Below are 18,008 nucleotides of genomic sequence, written 5' to 3'. Positions count from 1 at the left end.
CTAACTTTTTGAGCTAATTTTAGAAAGAAAATTAGGAGCGACTCAAGACTTTTGCAGTGTACTGTATATTCAGCATTTACAATCTATGTAGGGGAATGACACTTTCAGCTGCTCTGATGACTCACACTACCATATTTGTTTTTATATCCAAGAAGCTGTTTAACTTCCCTTGTGCCACCACTGAAAAAAGGCATCAACAATTTATTTGCTGACAGGTCAAAAGATTCTCAATTAATCAGACTTGGCTATACCTGGAAGAGAACACAGTGTTTCTCACCTGATCACCTTCACCTTCTTGCACCTACAACCAACTTCATTTGCTGACTCACTCTCATTAACAGTATCTGCAGTGAGGCCCATTTGAAACACTAAATATCCGCAGGACAACAATATGACGGCAGTAAGATAAAAAAAAAAACAACTCTGTGCTCAAGTCATTAAACCTCAACTGTGCCAACCTGAAACTGGGATTAAGGTATAAAGGGGGTAATCATTTTCTGCACAACATGACAACTGTCAACTTTTCTGTCTTGCTCAATCATATTTCAGCAGGATCTTCTGAACCAGTGCACTCATTCTGTTACGAAAATATCCCAAAACAACAACACTAAAGTGCAAAACTGCTATTTGTCTCTCCAAGGTTTGATGGTTTTGCTCCACTTAATTTAAGGGACTGCAACATAAGCCTGCATTAAAATGTAAGGCCTATGTTTTTAGAAATGTGGTGTGTTCAATATAGTATACATCTGTGGTTCAGTACAAAGATGCACAGGAGGCTTTTACACAACAAACATGGCTCAGTGAAACACCACAGACAAATCGCCACTTAAATCCCGAGCTTAGTGGCAGAGTTGACGCCACACAGGCTGAGAAATTGCAACTAACACTAAACACGCGCCGTCAGTCCTACTAGCAGCTTCATTCATGTGCAGTCAGTAGGTGTGCTGGTCTGCACGGTCCCCTGAATCATCTTTACCATTTCTTTCTGCCATTCTGCTTTTTGTTGTCTATATATATAAAAACCAACCCTGCATCCTGAGTGACAGGCTTGAACTGGGTCTTCAGTATTGAGAATTTTATTATAATATAAAAGAACAGTGAAATGATTAGAGCAACTGGTTTTAAACCTGTCAGAACAGTTTTTGTTTACAAGTCCAGTTCCTTTTAGTAAGATGCATGCCGATAAGTGCTGAATAACTAACAAAATCTATATTTACCCAGACTGCAGCTTGAAGGAAGGAAGGTCTAAAACTCTCAATATGCCTGTTTCACAACAATCTTTTTAGACTGCCTCCTTTTCAAAAGTTGTCTAAAAAAGAATCTCTCAAGATAAACGTGGATTTTATGAATAAAGGCTGAGTGTTTAGAGGCCATTATACTGCTGAGCTGCACTTCTGAAGATAATGAGTAATTTTCTGCCATCAGCTGATGCTCAAAAGCCTTCTGATCTGGTCTTCTTCCATAGCATAGCAGCACAAAGAAATCCCCTTCTTCTTGGCCAGCACTCACTGAAAAGCACCAGCACAGCTCAAGATGGCTCAAGACAAGACTTGTGGTGGGAATTAAGAATTCACTGAAGGTTTTTTTTTCTCTTTTTGTCTAAAGTCATTCTCTCTGAGTTTTTAAACACTTTTAAGCTATGTATTTGCACATATCAAGAAGACCTCAGAACTGGGAGGCTCATCAAGCACCAGGCAACTAGTTTTAATTCACAGCCCAGAACCAGAAAACAATGGAGATATGTTACTCATCAATTTCTCTGCGGGCCATCAATATTGTAGCAGTCCATGCACAGATCATTCCTAAGAGCTGATGATATGTGCACTGTTTTACCACACAACTATCATAGTGCGACCCCAGTATTTTGTGGCAATCTGCAGACTCAGAAAAGGGTCACCCAGAATATTTTAATATCCACACCCCCCCACTCTACTTTTACTCTTGTAGTTTGATTTATGACTTGAAAATAGAGTAGAAAATATAATGACAAGGTTATAATGAATTTCCTCCTTCAAACTTTGCTTTCACCAATTTGCTCATTTGGAGCAATTACAGGGCTGCAGACCTTTGGCATTCCAACTGTCCATTCACCCCTGAGACAGTTTCTCCTACACTTCCTGAAGTGCCTCCAGCAAGTTGGATTGGCTAGATGTGCACTTCTAATGTACCATGCAATCAAGCTGCTCCCACAGCAGTTATGGAACTATGGCAATGAACACCGTAGCTTCTAAGAGTGCTTGGATAACTTTTTTTTTAAGGGTGCAACAAACACCTTGGAATTACAAAAGAGAGGAAAAACAGAGATGCACCAATTGCAATTTTCTTGGTTGATTCCGATTTCTGTTTTTTGTTTTTTTCCTCTAAGAGTGACCTGCCGATACCGTCTTTAATCCTTTGCTCATACCGAGGCTGCTGGCTTGTGACTGGCTTTGAGCTCTGGACAGCTTTAGTTTTAGCCTCAAGACCAGAGAGGTGTTTCTGTGTAGGTGTGCAGACGCAAGAAAGAAGGGCTGCTGGTGCCGATACTGCTAATGTTAGCCACACACTCCAAACTAATCTCATATTGTGTGCATGCAATATAACACATGGTATGAATAACTGCACATTTCGGCAACTTTTAAAATACATTTTGATTATTAAGGGATGTGACTGATGGTTTCATATGGCGTTTGGAGACACATGCAGTATTATATGAGCAGTATTTAATGCTGTCATTACACTGGGTTCAGCTTTGAATGTTTCTGATGCCTCTTTTCTTTTTAATGTTACCCGTGACAAAAGGATTTTGCCAGTGATGTCCCATCTTGTGCAGGTAAGATGCTTTTTTATTATTATTATTCTGAAATGAATAATAATAAGAAAGTCCCATCAGGTAAAACATTAACCTTAGTCAGCTGAATAATGCAGAGCCATTCCTCGCTGAAATACATGTAAAGATATAAAGAGTCTACTGACAGGCATCAATAACTTTGCACAGGGACAGACATGGACTGAATTAAAAACAAACAAAACATTACATTCCTCTTTGGTCAGGCCGTGCAACATCAGCTAAGACACAAACACGAGCTGATTAGAAAGAAATGTACTGGAGGCGGACTGGGATTATCCGAAACACATACAGCCAAAATAGTGACAGATTAGCAACCAATCAAACTGTATTACCATGATGATTTTCCTCCAAACACTGCTGAGCAAGTACTTTTATTCTTCACTTCTGAGCAAATGAGAAAACTTATTTCATCAGCCATTTCTCTACTTGAGTATAATGCTGTAATTAAGGTGTTAAATCTTAGTTTTCAAGCAGTATATTGGCATTGAAATCAAAACCTGTTTTACGAGAGAGAAAGCTAAGCAAGTTGGTCCTAGACAAATTCAACACTCATGAGGATGAGAAAAAAAAAACAAAACAAGCAAAGCATTAATCTTACTCTTGTAAAAGTTAAATCAACAGAAATATGTAAAGCAGAACAGCAATGAAACACTGCAACTGCTGTTCCAAACTACTGAATTGTGGAACTAAGAAGGCTGAAGCTATTCCAGTGTATAAAGAGCTCTCATTAAAATGTGACCCAGCTTGTCCAAAGCCACACTTCCTGCTTAATTAGAGGGTGTCCAGTCAGCAGGCAAACTCTCTTTTTCCAAAAACTTGACACTCAAGACAGGAGATGGTAATGATCCATACTCTGGCTCATGACACTGTCTCCCTGGCTTTAATTCATCTAATCTGTCCCTTTGCTCACCCTCCTCTGTGGATCATCCTGTCCATCTGTGTTTCTGAGCGCATCAGCATGCTAGCAAGCCTCTGCCATACCGAGCAGACAGCAACAGTTGTTGAAGCCTGGGAGAACATAAAGAGGAGAGAGTTTCCAGTGAACAAAACCAACAAGAAAAACTGTGAACTACTTACAAAGCAGTGGTGTTTATCCGGTCAGTGGCCGGGCAGACGAGTGAGAGAGAGAGAGCGCTGCATAACTAATGTAGCAGAGATGAAGCCAGTGTATGAATGAGAGAGAACGCAGGGAGACCGAGAGGAAAAGCTTGAGTGTAATGTGAGGAGGGAGGGAAAAAGTATGGGGGGGGTTATGATATGGGAGCCAAAGCAGAACAGAAGAGACACATAGAAGAGGAGGATGGTAGAGGAAAAAGCGAGGACACGTACAGGATAGTGAGAATGCAATCAGCTTGGATTTTTACATTTGAACAAGAGAGCGTGAAAAACAGAAAAATGTGTAGGGTAAAAAAAAATAAATAAATAAAAAATTAAGAGGATGACAGCCAGAGGCAAGATAGACTTGGCCTTTCTCCTCTCCTTTGAAGAAGTAATTCATATTCAGTCCCCAACAGTCCCGTCTTCCAGGCCTGTAAAGAACTCCTCATGTTGTCCAGGAAGACGATAAAAAAAAGAGAAGAAATTAGAGAATGAGGCTGAGCTGAATCCTCCCAGTAGAATTGAATTCCCAAAGAGACCTATCAATTTCATGATGCCTCTTAACCTTACATTTTGCAGGCAGGGACAGAGCCGAGCAGCTGTCATCCTCCCCCCGTTGATATTGATTCCAGCATAGGCAACCTCTGGTCTGCTTTACAAATGTAATAGATGTTTCAGTAGCTAAATGGTTTGTAAAGTGAATGAGTCTAGACTTTGAAAGTGATCTCCCCACCATAAACAAGTACTATAAAATATTAAAAGGCATGAACCAGTGAAGGAAATCGATAAGCAAGAATTCAGATTTTTGCGATTTTTGCATTTTGGAGAATGTGGCAACATTGTCCGAACCTTTAGCTCAACTTCTATAAAATGTATTAACAGGTCAGTTAAATGAGCCATAAAGAAACAAAATAACAAAAAAAATCAAAAGTTCAATTCAGATTTCATCAGTTGATTATCAGAAAACAGAAGTTGGGCAGAAACTGTGTCCCGAGGTTTCAGGACACTAAAAAATGCCCTGTTAAGTATTAGTAACACCTTTTTTTTTTTTTTTAACATTGTATTTATTTGCTGTAAAACTGTAAGGAAAACCTTTTTCCTCCCTGTGATTAAGAAAATAACTTCTGGTGATTCACCAGAGCTATGGACAGAATTATTCACTGTCAAACTTGAAACCCATTTCGTCACAAAGCTACAGCCTTAAGTACTTTAGCCCCCATGGCCACAACTTGGAACTTGTTCTATGAGTGACATACAGTATCTGCGTGCTGTTACTAGAAGCTTCATTTCTGGGTACAGAAAAGCGATTACCCACGCTACAGCAATGGCAGGGGTGTCAAACTCATTTTAGCTCATGGGCTACATACAGTGCAATTTGATATCAAGAGGGTTAGACCAGTAAACCATTGCATAAAAATGTAGAACAACAAAAAACTTCTCCATATCTAGCGTACAGCTGTACATTTACAAAAAAGCCTGAGATGCTTTAAAAAAAAAATAAATGCCATTTCAACATGTCTACTGTCATTACAAAGAAATTACAGTACAAAGAAATCTGTCGTAACTCAAAGAAATGCATCAGTGTGGCTCCTTGGCTTAACAATGTTCCTTCAAAGTACCGTGGCACACCTGGAGTAATGGAAAGCTGTAAAACTGGAGCTGTGTCAGACGTCTCACTAATGATATTAACCACTCCCATTCATTCTTAGGGTTTGTAACAACACCCCCGCTGCAAAATACAGTGAAAAATAAAAAAATAAAAATAAATAAAAAGGTTCCAATTTTCTCCAATTATCCAACTCTGCAAAGCCGTAACCACTGACCACTGACACCCCTGCAGTGCAGTGAACTCCCTCAATCATCAAGTAATACACAAAATGTCTATTACCACTGTTCTTTCTTTAGGGTTTGTGACATCTATGTCAAGGCAATCTGTTGCCTTTACTGCAGCAATCCTTGCCAATTAAAATATTGTCAAGAGAACAGGAAATCTTCAGTATGGCCATCAACATGTCAGCAACTCATGAGTCTGTCCAAAACAGCTCAAACTAAACAAACCCCATCAGTATATTCCATCACTGAAATGCCTAGTTTGCAGCGCTGCTTCCACAGTTACTCATTTTTGTGAGGCCTACAAGACAGTTAAAATAAAGTGGGTGCTTATGAGTGACCGTTTTAAAACCAAAACAAATCTGAGGAATTCTAACTGAATGTTTCTCACCATTTATATGATGTTTGTCAGGGACAGTTGCCTACCAGCTTTTTCCAGTGTTTAGTCTCAATTGCACAGTGCTACTAAATTAGCTTAAAAGAGGCCATTTCCTATTGACCACAAAAGGTACTCTGCATGCAGATGTCAGTGCAGTTGGTAGTTGATGTGGTGAGATCTACAGGGCCCTATCATCTGTGCTCACATCTGGACCTGATGTCTTTTATACAGAAGGGCCAGAATGAATTCTTAAAGAGAGGCAAGGACTGGAAGGTAGTTTTACGAAATGGGTTTCAATGAGATTTAAGTTATCTCTAAAATATGCACTTTATTATGTGATTAGTAATTAAAACTGAAGCTGGAAAGGAGTAAAACCAAACCTTTCCCACACTTTGTTTCTAAGGTTGATCACTGGAGTAACGGTGTGGAGAAAAGGAGAGCCAAAAAAAAAGATAAAGCCAGGAATGGAGCCAGTAGGATAGAAGTAAAAGTAAAAAGGAGCTCAAGCTAGAGAATTGCCAGTAATAAGCCATTCCTGCAAAAAACAACGCTGAATCAAGCAGGAGTTTCCTGGGTCATGGATTCAAATTACATAGGCGGCCTTTGGAGCCTTTGAGGTCACTGATGCTCCTCTATCTCATCGATCAGGTTAATGATATCTCCATGAAAGTATTACTGATCTAATCACTAAAATATGGCTGAGAAAACACGTGGTGATATTTCATTTTGCCCTTGCGCTTCATTGCAGCTGATGACTTAAATACACTGAATAAAACTACTTGTAAGGGAAGACACTGTTTGTAAAACCTGCAGTGTGAAGTAGACTGAGAGCATGTTTGCTCTGTAAATATGGCATAAAGGAAAAACTGTGTTTTTTAAAGGTACCTTTCAATCAAGAATCTTTACAACATTTTCTATAACCTCTTTTATACACTGCTCCAAAAAATAAAGGGAACACACAAATAACACATCCTAGACCTGAATGAATGAAATATTCTCACTGAATACTTTGTTCTGTACAAAGTTGAATGTGCTGACAACAAAATCACATAAAAATCATCAATGGAAATCAAATTTATTAACCAATGGAGGCCTGGATTTGGAGTCACACACAAAATTAAAGTGGAAAAACACACTACAGGCTGATCCAACTTTGATGTAATGTCCTTAAAACAAGTCAAAATGAGGCTCAGTATTGTGTGTGGCCTCTACGTGCCTCTACGACCTCCCTACAATGCCTGGGCATGCTCCTGATGAGGTGGCGGATGGTCTCCTGAGGGATCTCCTCCCAGACCTGGAACAAAGCATCCGCCAACTCCTGGACAGTCTGTGGTGCAACGTGACGTTGGTGGATGGAGCGAGACATGATGTCCCAAATGTGCTCAATCGGATTCAGGTCTGGGGAACGGGCAGGCCAGTCCATAGCTTCAATGCCTTCATCTTGCAGGAACTGCTGACACACTCCAGCCACATGAGGTCTAGCATTGTCCTGCATTAGGAGGAACCCAGGGCCAACCACACCAGCATATGGTCTCACAAGGGGTCTGAGGATCACATCTCGGTACCTAATGGCAGTCATGCTACCTCTGGCAAGCACATGGAGGGCTGTGCGACCCTCCAAAGAAATGCCACCCCACACCATTACTGACCCACTGCCAAACCGGTCATGCTGAAGGATGTTGCAGGCAGCAGATCGCTCTCCACGGCGTCTCCAGACTCTGTCACGTCTGTCACATGTGCTCAGTGTGAAGAGCACAGGGCGCCAGTGGCGAATTTGCCAATCCTGGTGTTCTCTGGCAAATGCCAAGCACCCTGCATGGTGTTGGGCTGTGAGCACAACCCCCATCTGTGGACGTCGGGCCCTCATATCATCCTCATGGAGTCGCTTTCTAACCGTTTGTGCAGACACATGCACATTTGTGGCCTGCTGGAGGTCATTTTGCAGGGCTCTGGCAGTGTTCCTCCTGTTCCTCCTTGCACGAAGGCGGAGGTAGCGGTCCTGCTGCTGGGTTGTTGCCCTCCTACGGCCTCCTCCACGTCTCCTGGTGTACTGGCCTGTCTCCTGGTAGCACCTCCACCCTCTGGACACTACGCTGACAGACACAGCAAACCTTCTTGCCACAGCTCGCATTGATGTGCCATCCTGGATGAGCTGCACTACCTGAGCCACTTGTGTGGGTTGTAGAGTCCATCTCATGCTACCACGAGTGTGAAAGCACCACCAACATTCAAAAGTGACCAAAACATCAGCCAGAAAGCATAGGTACTGAGAAGTGGTCTGTGATCCCCACCTGCAGAACCACTCCTTTATTGAGTGTGTCTTGCTAATTGCCAATAATTTCCACCTGTTGTCTATTCCATTTGCACAAATGCATGTGAAATTGATTGTCAATCAGTGTTGCTTCCTAAGTGGACAGTTTGATTTCACAGAAGTTTGATTTACTTGGAGTTATATTGTGTTGTTTAAACAATAACAATTCTCATATGCTGTTTTTTTTTATCCCATTTGTATTTTAAAGGCAGATTTCTCAGTGGCTTTTAATACTAATGAGTCAAATCTTATACAATATTGTGCAAAAGTCTCGAGCCATTTGAGGGCCTCATTTCTTTATACTTTGCTTCCAAGGGGCTAGACTTTGTAGATTTTGACCATTTTCAGAGGAATATGTTTTGTTTGATTGTTTGTTGAGCCACTTAACTTCAACCAATGAATCATTCAAGCCTAAAAAGGCAGCTAACATCCAAAGAAGAGCTCTGGGATATCCTTCAAGAAGCCTGGAGAACTATTCCTACTTAAAGAAACTACAAGAAAGCTGCCTAAGAGAGTTCAGGCTGTGTTTAAGAACACAGGTGGTCACACAAACTATTGATTTTCAAGCATATTAGAATTGTACAAAATGTGTGTTTGCCTTATATACTGTATTTATGTTATGTTGTCCATTTCTGTTTTCACGTTTCAATAAATCCCATTTTTAAAACTAAATATAAAGAAATGAGGGGTGGTTCAAGACTTCTGCACAGCACTGTAAACCACCCTGTGCGCACACTTGATGTTAGATGGCTTCCAAGAAAAATGCCTGTGGTTAGACACCATTATATGTATGGCCAACCTGCCATTAAGTTTTACCGCCTTTCATCTGTGAATGTTGTGTTTGTATGTGAGGAGCTGGTACTTGCATAAATATTGCTGTCATGTGTGTATTCACACGCAAACATCATCCTCCGGTAACAGCTGTTTTTCATCATCACCCTTATAAGTCTGCATATCTCCCACTTCGTCATCCTCGTCTATCTTTGTGTTCATGTGTGTTTATCAAGGCGACTGAGACAATCCCTCATTCCTATTTTGATTTTGCAAATGTGCAGTGATGGGGAACAAAACTGGATCATCCATCCCTCTGTCCTTCAACCATCAGCTGTCCAATCACAGATGTGTCACTATAATGACTTCACTTTATTGCTGCAACGTAACATATAAAATGAAGTCACTATAATGACTTCATTTTATATGTTACGTTGCAGCAATAAAGTGAATGAGGGATGTGAGTCTTGACCCATTCTTCTTTCTCAATGGCAACTTAACAGTCACCCAAATAAATCTTTTTTTTTTTTTTTTATTGAGTACGTGGATCATAAAGTCTATAGTGGATACAAGGTTTAGCTATCAATCAATAATTTCAGGGGAACGGGGGGGACGACTAATGCTAGGCTCAGCTTTGTTAGTTATGTGCACAAGTTCCTCTTGAGAGTATAGAAGGAAGGGTGGACTGAATCTCATAATCACTCCTATTTATTTTTTGGCAATTTCTGACATTCCAGAGTCATGATTTGATAGGATTTGTGGAGCCGCTCATGTATTCCCAGGTCTGCTGAAAATTCACATCTCCAACCAATGGAGTATGAGATGCTGTTATAGATTACTGTGTCCTGCTGCATTACAGTCTCGTCAATCAACGGTGGCAGCGAGGGGAATCTGTACGATGCTCACGCTTTGAACTAACAGGTTCAGCTTTCTGTTACACCGCATGTATTTTTTTTACAAAAAATTCCTGTATAAAATAATTATGTCTCTGTGAAAACATGAAGGGCAGTTAGTCTTTTCAATCATGGCCCCAGTAAAGGTTTGAGGAATACAAAAGCTGTTTTCAAAAAGGGCCAGAGTCGACTTCCTCTACTGAGAAGGCTAAGAACCTTCAACCCCTGCAGGATCATGTTGCACATGATGTATTACTCGGTGGAGGCGAGTGTGGGCTTTCACGCAGCTGTGTGCTCAGACAAGGGGGGCGTAAGCAGCTGATGCCAACAGACTTTAACGCATCAGGAAGGCTGGTTCTTTTCTTGGAGCTTAACTAGAGACTCTGGTGGATGTGTCGGTGGGGAGTATGCTCAAGAGACTTCTCAGCATCAGGCACAATTCCTCTCATCCTATTCATGGCTCCCTGGTAAGATACAAGGAACATGGGGAAAAAGACTCATCACCCAAACACCACAGGAGATGTTTTCTCCCTGTGGCTAACAGACTCTGTAATCCCTCCAATTTCTGTATGACAGCAGGACTGAAATAGTACTTCTTTCTTGCAATACTATAAACTAAACAAAGTCCAACAGTCTTGTAATTTACAGTATTTAACCTATTTTACAATTATTACTTACACAAATACTACATGCACAAGTACTACATGCAGGAGTAATGATGTTTGCATCTTTTAACAACAGTCCAGTATGTATTCCAGTAACTATGAAGAAATAGAAGAATGTTATTGTAATCCATCTCCAAACCCAGCAAATAGAGAATGATGAAGAAACAGTTGAGCTTCTTGGCTTGTTTTCACCCCCAGCCAAGGATTTCCTTTCTCACTGCTGCCAGTAGGCCAGTAGGGATCTTCATTCCAGTTCTGTTCTGAGCTCATCCATAGCCACTTTAGATAGGGAGCCAACCTGGGAGGCAAACGCCTTCCAACAATGATGGACGGCATGGATGAGATAAGGCAAGACCACTAAAAATTCATTCAAAACACACGAGCAACAGCAGAATATGTATCGTATGGAGAATGCGTTCAGTAACAGCATTTTTTTCTACAGTGTGTGTGAAAACAGGGAAAACATGTTTCAAATTCAATGACTATCTATGGCAGGAATGTTGCCCTTTGACATACGATAATTTCAGACATCTTCGAGCTGTTCTCTGCTTTTTCATAACCAGCGAAAATGTCTGCGAGGGACAACACAGGGTTGAAACTCTCACCCCAGAAAAACATTCCCAGCCTTACTCCCCCCCTCGCTATGGGCCTATCAGTTCGCAGCATTCTTTGCTTTTTCAATCTGCTTTTCTTCTTCAGCTGCATGGCAAATAATTATTAACAGGATCAAAGCATATGAAAGGGCTTCTGCACCAGCGAGGTTGAGCTTGGGGAGCTGAGTGACTGAAAGTGATAGTAGCAAAGTACTGAACTTGTTTGTGCCACTACATGCAACCCTGGAATACTGAATTCAAACTTGTGAAAGTCAGAAATGGTCTAAATTCTTCTAAGGAAAATCCATTCCTACTCGTGCTTTGACTCCTAATGATTTAAATTACCATATGTATAAAGCAAGCATGACATTAGGTTAATTGAAAAATCAAAGTGAAAACTAAATTGAATAAGCAATCAAAATAAATACAGTAATTGATATAAACACTGAGAACTTAAGAGTCCGCTTAGAAGACACTCTCTAGCACCCTTATTTTATATAACAGCATGATAAAATAACATGATGCGGTTCACTCTATGGATTGCTTTTTTTTTTTTTTTTAAACTGAGGAGAATATGATGAAATGCATTCCAGGATTTCAAAGCACAGCACATGAGTGACACTTTGATTAAGTCACAGATTGAGCCTTTATTCTTATGTCAAGTAGGACAATACACAATCTGTAAGAGGTTTCAAAGCTGTGCTTTAACACTCTTTCCTAAAGGAGATCTCTGTAACTAGAGTCAACAAACAGCCTCGTTTCATTGTGCAAATTGCAACTACTTGCCACTATTTCATTAAAATTTTTATAACAATGATATAGTAACATTAATGCAATAGCAAAGTAATGTGAAGATTGGATGCCTCATACAAAAATGATCTGATAATCTTGGGAAAGTGGGATTTTTTTCTGAACAGAGAAAATTATTATATTGCATTACATTACATAAGGCAGTAGTACATCATTTTCAAGGTAATTTAACTCCACACAAGTCACTGTACACTAGTTCTTAAGAGCATGACAATTAATTAAAATGAATATTTCACATGGCCATTGGCGACAAAACTCACTGAATCCCTCTTGCTTCGAGGGAGAAGGACAGTGTTAGAAGCCAACGACTGCAGATTAGCTCAGATGACACATTTCCCTGAGCAAGAGGAAGGCATCGTGTCATAAAATATTCAAGAGAGGGGGATATTTGATAGCCTAACCTGAGTGCAGAACATAAAACTCCAAGAGTGATTAAATGGTGCAATATCAATCTGTGACCACAGAGTCACAGTTTAAGTATGTGTAAATGGGAAATGGCTTAAAAAACCATTATCTCACAAGGAAGCCATGTATGCCAGCCTATGAGAAAATGAGGGGGCTTCCAAAGGGTACAGAGTAACTTTGAAAAGATCAAGCCAGAGGAGGGACTGATTGAAAAATCTAAATTCAATATTATGCATGTTGTGAACCTAATCTCATCTAATATTCCTGTCAAGTTACCTACAGATGAGGACAGAATTAAAAGCCTCCCTATGAAAAATCAGTTTTTAAGTATTCCCCAAGTGTTGCTACACAGAGCAAGGAATTTTTAACAACTTTTCCAAACATCATAGTTTTATTTTGGACGCTGACATTATTTTACTTTTGCACACAGAAATAAAATTATTTTACAAAAACCAAAGACTACCAGGGTCAAAATTATTAGAGGCAGATGATGACAGTCTTTTGTGTATCCTTTTTGCTGGATAACAGCCTGCAGTTGTTTGCTGTAGTTTTTATTAAATCTCACATCTCCTGAGTAGTCCCAGTCCATTCTTCTTTGGAAAATCTCTCAGGCTCCTCCAGATTTGATGGTCTTTTCTGGCATGGACCTTGGCCTTCAGTTCACCCCAAAGAATTTGTACAGGCCGATCAATAACATACACTTTGGTCTTCTGGATGTAGTTGTTCTGGGTTGTTCTCGTGTTGGAAGACAAAGTGACGACCCAGGCCCACTTTTGTTCCTGACTGCTTGAGGATCTCTTTCAAAATCTTCACATATTCTTTCTTCATGATTCTTTCCACCTTGACAAGATTCCCAGTTCCAGCTGCACTGAAGTATCCCAGCAGCATTATACTCCCACCACCATGTTTCACTGTGGGGATGGTGTTCTTTGGGTTCCCTTCTTTCTCCAAACATAAGCAGCATCTCCATGGCCTAAGAGCTCTAGTTTCATCTCATACGACCCGTTTCCAGGTTGTCCTTGGCATACTTCATTCTGGCTTGAAGTTGTCTCTGCTGCTGAAGCGGAGTTTTTCTTGGTCTGCAACCTTGCAGTCCATTCCTGTGCAGGGTTCTAGTGAATGCCTTCTTTGAGACTACAATTCCTGACTTGGTTAAGTCGTTCAATAGTGTCTTGGCAGCTGTTCTGGGGTTTTAGACACATCTCTCACTAGTTTCTTTCCAAAGTCTTTGAAATCTTTCGCTTCCTACCTCTTCCTACCAGACTTGTTCTGTACTGTGTGGCTCTCTTTGAATTTATTGATGATGCTTCTCACTTCACTTCTTGACACCTGGAAATGCCATGATAACTTTGTGTATCCATCTCCTGCTTTGCGAGCATTAACAATTCTATTTCTCAAGTCTAAACTGATTTCTTTTGTTTTTGGCACAATGCTTTCTCAAGTGACAGTTCAAATCCTTGCTGAAGTTTTTATACTCTGTGTAAATTGGAAGATAACCTTCAGTTTGAACTTGATTTTACTTGGTTTGTGCTATGGCTTTAATTTGGAGCTAATAATACTGACTCTTGTAAATATTATTTTTTCTGAAATAATTCTGTTATGGTGCACAAATAGAAGTAGTTTATGTTTTCTAAAGAAAACTAGTATGCTCAGAAATGCTATGTTAATAATCTCTTGCTCTGTTTAAAAAAAAAAAAAAAAAAGGCACTTGGCAAAATTTTGATAAAAACTTTCATGGGGGGGGGCAAATAATTTTGCCATCTGAATGTTTGGTTAATTATCTGATTAGAAACTGCTGATGCCCTCCTCTCTCACTGAATACAATAAAGAATCTGCCAGATGCAATTAAACAAACTGATAACAATTTGAAACCGGTCTCTGTCAGGTCACTGCATATTCTGCAAAGCACTTAAAACTAAGTCGTGTATGGATGGACACTGCTTAGTTTTTCAGTGTTTTTCTAGTGTGTCACTAGAAGCCTTGGAACAAGTTGTGTTTTTCATCTGCATATTTGATTGTAATTCACTTTCCAGAATAGTGAAGGATCACACATTTACAAAAAGTTCTCATCCATTCTGTGTGGGAAAGAATGTTAAGTGTAACTGAGCTGACTCTCAAACAAAGAATCGGCTCAATTGCTAGAGGCAGAATAGCATGCGTAATTAGAGATGGATATTAGCACTGATCTCCCAGTTTGATTCAATGACTATTCAGAAAGTCCAGAAACCATTCAATCCAATGCAATTCAGTTACATAAAATAAATACAGATGCTGCAACAAGTATTTACAGGAAGCATCAATTTCTTCTACATTCATTAAATAACAACGGTTTTTTCTTGAATTACAAATCATATTAAAGACAAATTATAATAAATTACTAACATATTTTCCAGTTGGTGTTTGTGTATCCCCAGTGACCAAACAAAATGACAAGGACATGCAATCTACATTTTTAGGCCTGGAAGTGCAAAACAATGAGAGAATGATTAAAATTGGTACCGCTTGCAAAGGCATATCATTATGCAGATTGTTTAAAAACACAAACGCAACCTCAGCATACAGCTTCATATGAGCTGCAAGTACCAGATGATTTGGCTAAGTACAGACGTCCACTTTAATGATCACTATGAGCTCAAATGGGGCAGAAATGTAAAATCTACTCATTTATCCATCCCTACTGTTAGCCTGACAGCTAGCATTAGCTAACAAATAGGGAAGTCTACAAAGCGTAAACTTAACCTCCACAGGCTCATATCTTACAGACAGAAATGATATCTTACCATCAAAAACAAACAACGCTGAGCAGTGAACAGTGTTTTTTTGATATATCCCTCATGAGTAGCTGTGATCTGGATTGGCTGACCATCCTTTGCCATGACAATTCTATAAACACTGTCTGGTTTACACAGACTATAATCAGGGTTCTAGCCAGTGTTGTCAAAATAACAAACAAACAAACAAAAAATTATATCAATACAGCAATATCTACAATAGCCCATAATATATATATATATATATATATATATATATATATATATATATATATATATATATATATATATATATATATATATATATATATATATATATATATATATACACATAAAAATAAATAAATATGGGGTTTCATCAGCGTGGTTGTTAACTGTTACTAGATCAGCAAAAGTACATTCCCATTATGTCCACAGTTACACATTTTCTTTCCATCTTTGTATTTTAAACAAATTCCAATTTGGAAAAAAAACAAAAAAACAATCTAAATTAGTCATGCACAGTTTTTTGTTGTACTTTCCTATTTATGCAAATATTTTAAATGAAATACAGAAAACCCATAGACAGATGAGACACTATTAGAAATACCAGCCCTTGTTTGTTGGGCTACAGTCAGTATTTGACCAGAAGCAAAGGCATGATAATGAAATGACAGTACAAGCAGAATAATAAAGGCTTTAAAAGCCATTCTATCATAGTCATGTGACATTCAGTGTCAAACAGGCACCAGTAGCAGGCTACCACAAAAAAAGGTACATGCTTTGTTGTTTGTGCTTGCTGACAAGCCTATGCTAAAGATGCATATACACAGAGTACAGTTATTCACAAAAATACTTCAAAGCAGAAAAGCGTAAATAAGCTGTCATTATCTGAAGTCAAAGCATCCTGATTTGTTTAGATCTTCTCCTTCCCACAGAATCTCTCGCTTTTGCACATTAGTAAAACACTTTGTTTTTCTACATGCGGTGAACATTTCAGAGAAATCTACTGCATTCACTGGAAATGCGTCCTCCTTCAGGATCAACTTTCACAACAAGGGCACATTTCACAGTGATACTAATACTCAAAACAACAACGGCTAGGAGTGGTGAACGAGAGGAAGAAGAGGGAGGGATAACAGGAAGACGGAGAATAGGTCATGATTGTTAAGTGCAGAATAATGTTCTGTGCAGAGCATGTTGGTTTCCTGCTCTAGCCAATTGCAGCAGGCCTCTGAGGGCCTGTGTTAGACCAAATACGTGATAAGAACTTCTGAAGGGTCCACCGAGATAGACAAATGCACACACGGCACAAGAGACACGAAAAAGGCAGGCAGACACATAGGGCAGAAAGCTAATAGGCATAGAGATTAGAGCAATACAAAGAAATGGCAAACGGGGGAATGAATGAACGAGGAGGGAATAGTAAAACACAGTGCAGTATGGTGCAGACATCATTTAAGAACAAGAGTCTTGTTTCCTGTTATTTAGCCTGTATTACACCATGTGTCTTCTTCCATTTTTCCTTATTCCACTTTTTACCCCCTCTTGAATTTGATGACTGGCAGTGAACCTCCATAATTTTACTGCAACACAGGCTGATTGATGTACTGTACACTCACTAGTCACACCATGCTAGTACTGGGCATGACAGCATCATAGTTCATCTGCATTTCTCGGCTGTGCATCCATTGACCAAATCTCCGGTTCCACCACATTCCAAAGGCGCTCTATTAGAGAAAGCCAATTTGATATTATTTGAGGTTCGTAACCTGGCGCATTATATTAGCGAGGATTTGTTGTTTTGGACCATTCTCTGTAAACCCTAAAGATGGCCACCAAAACCCATCCATCAATCCAGTTTTTTTTCCACTGGGTTGGAAGGCTGGGTATCGGACAACGGGTCCCTGCAAAGAGTTGCATCAACAGGACAATCCCAAAAGTGCATTGTGTACCAAAATTAACCCAGTAGTTGATTGCAAATTGCAGCTAAATAACACTATAGTTACAATAATGAAGTGGTAAAGTTCTCAGCCCAGTGCAAGTTGACGTCAGCCCGCTGCAGCACCAGGAAATCAACTGCTTGCTAGAACACTGTCAGGGTCACAGGGGGAACGAACCCTATCCCAGCTGCTGTAAGACCCTGGACAGGTCGCCAGTCTGTCGCACTTAAATCACTCCCCATTCTGATGCTCAGTTTGAACTGCAGCAGGTCAACTTGACCATGTCTGCATGCCTAAATGCATTCAATTGCAGTCATGTGAATGGCTGATTAGATATTTGTGTTAACAAGTAGTTGAACAGGTGAACATAATACGCACCATAAAATATATAATAATGTCCTAGATGTGCAGATCTCGGGCCTCAATTATAAAACTGCTTGTAGGATCCATATTAAATGTTAACGTGCACACATAAGACAAAACAGCATATAGCAAAAAAAAAATTAGATGAAATCTGCATCCATACCACCTGCAAAATTTGGCAAATTGTACCCAGCACACCTGCAGGTTCTAGGTACAAGGCTAGCTACCAAAATTGACCCATTAAAGAACAAACTAAGAACTGGTGACAGAGAAGTAGAAACCCAAGCTCCCAATAACCTCCCAATAAATTAGGAAGTTTACTGAGAAGACTGGTCCAATCCCACAGAAAGCTGAAAATAATGGAAAC

General features: G+C 39.8%; 1 protein-coding gene across 2 annotated transcripts in view; it reads right to left on the bottom strand.

The window, feature by feature from the left end:
- The window catches only part of peak1 (pseudopodium-enriched atypical kinase 1), a 117,351-nt gene that overhangs the window by 61,973 nt on the left and 37,370 nt on the right, over nucleotides 1-18,008 (bottom strand). Inside the window, exon 3 of one of the 2 annotated variants that reach the window (XM_030731711.1) lies at nucleotides 3,741-3,838. The exons of the other annotated variant lie outside the window; for it this stretch is intronic. The gene's annotated coding sequence lies outside the window, so the exon portion shown is untranslated. The remainder of the gene's footprint in view (nucleotides 1-3,740; nucleotides 3,839-18,008) is intronic. 2 annotated transcript variants of the gene reach the window in all.

Source organism: Archocentrus centrarchus, chromosome 6 (genome assembly GCF_007364275.1).
Source record: "Archocentrus centrarchus isolate MPI-CPG fArcCen1 chromosome 6, fArcCen1, whole genome shotgun sequence".
NCBI lineage: Eukaryota > Metazoa > Chordata > Actinopteri > Cichliformes > Cichlidae > Archocentrus > Archocentrus centrarchus.
This window is presented reverse-complemented; position numbering and strand designations above follow the sequence as displayed.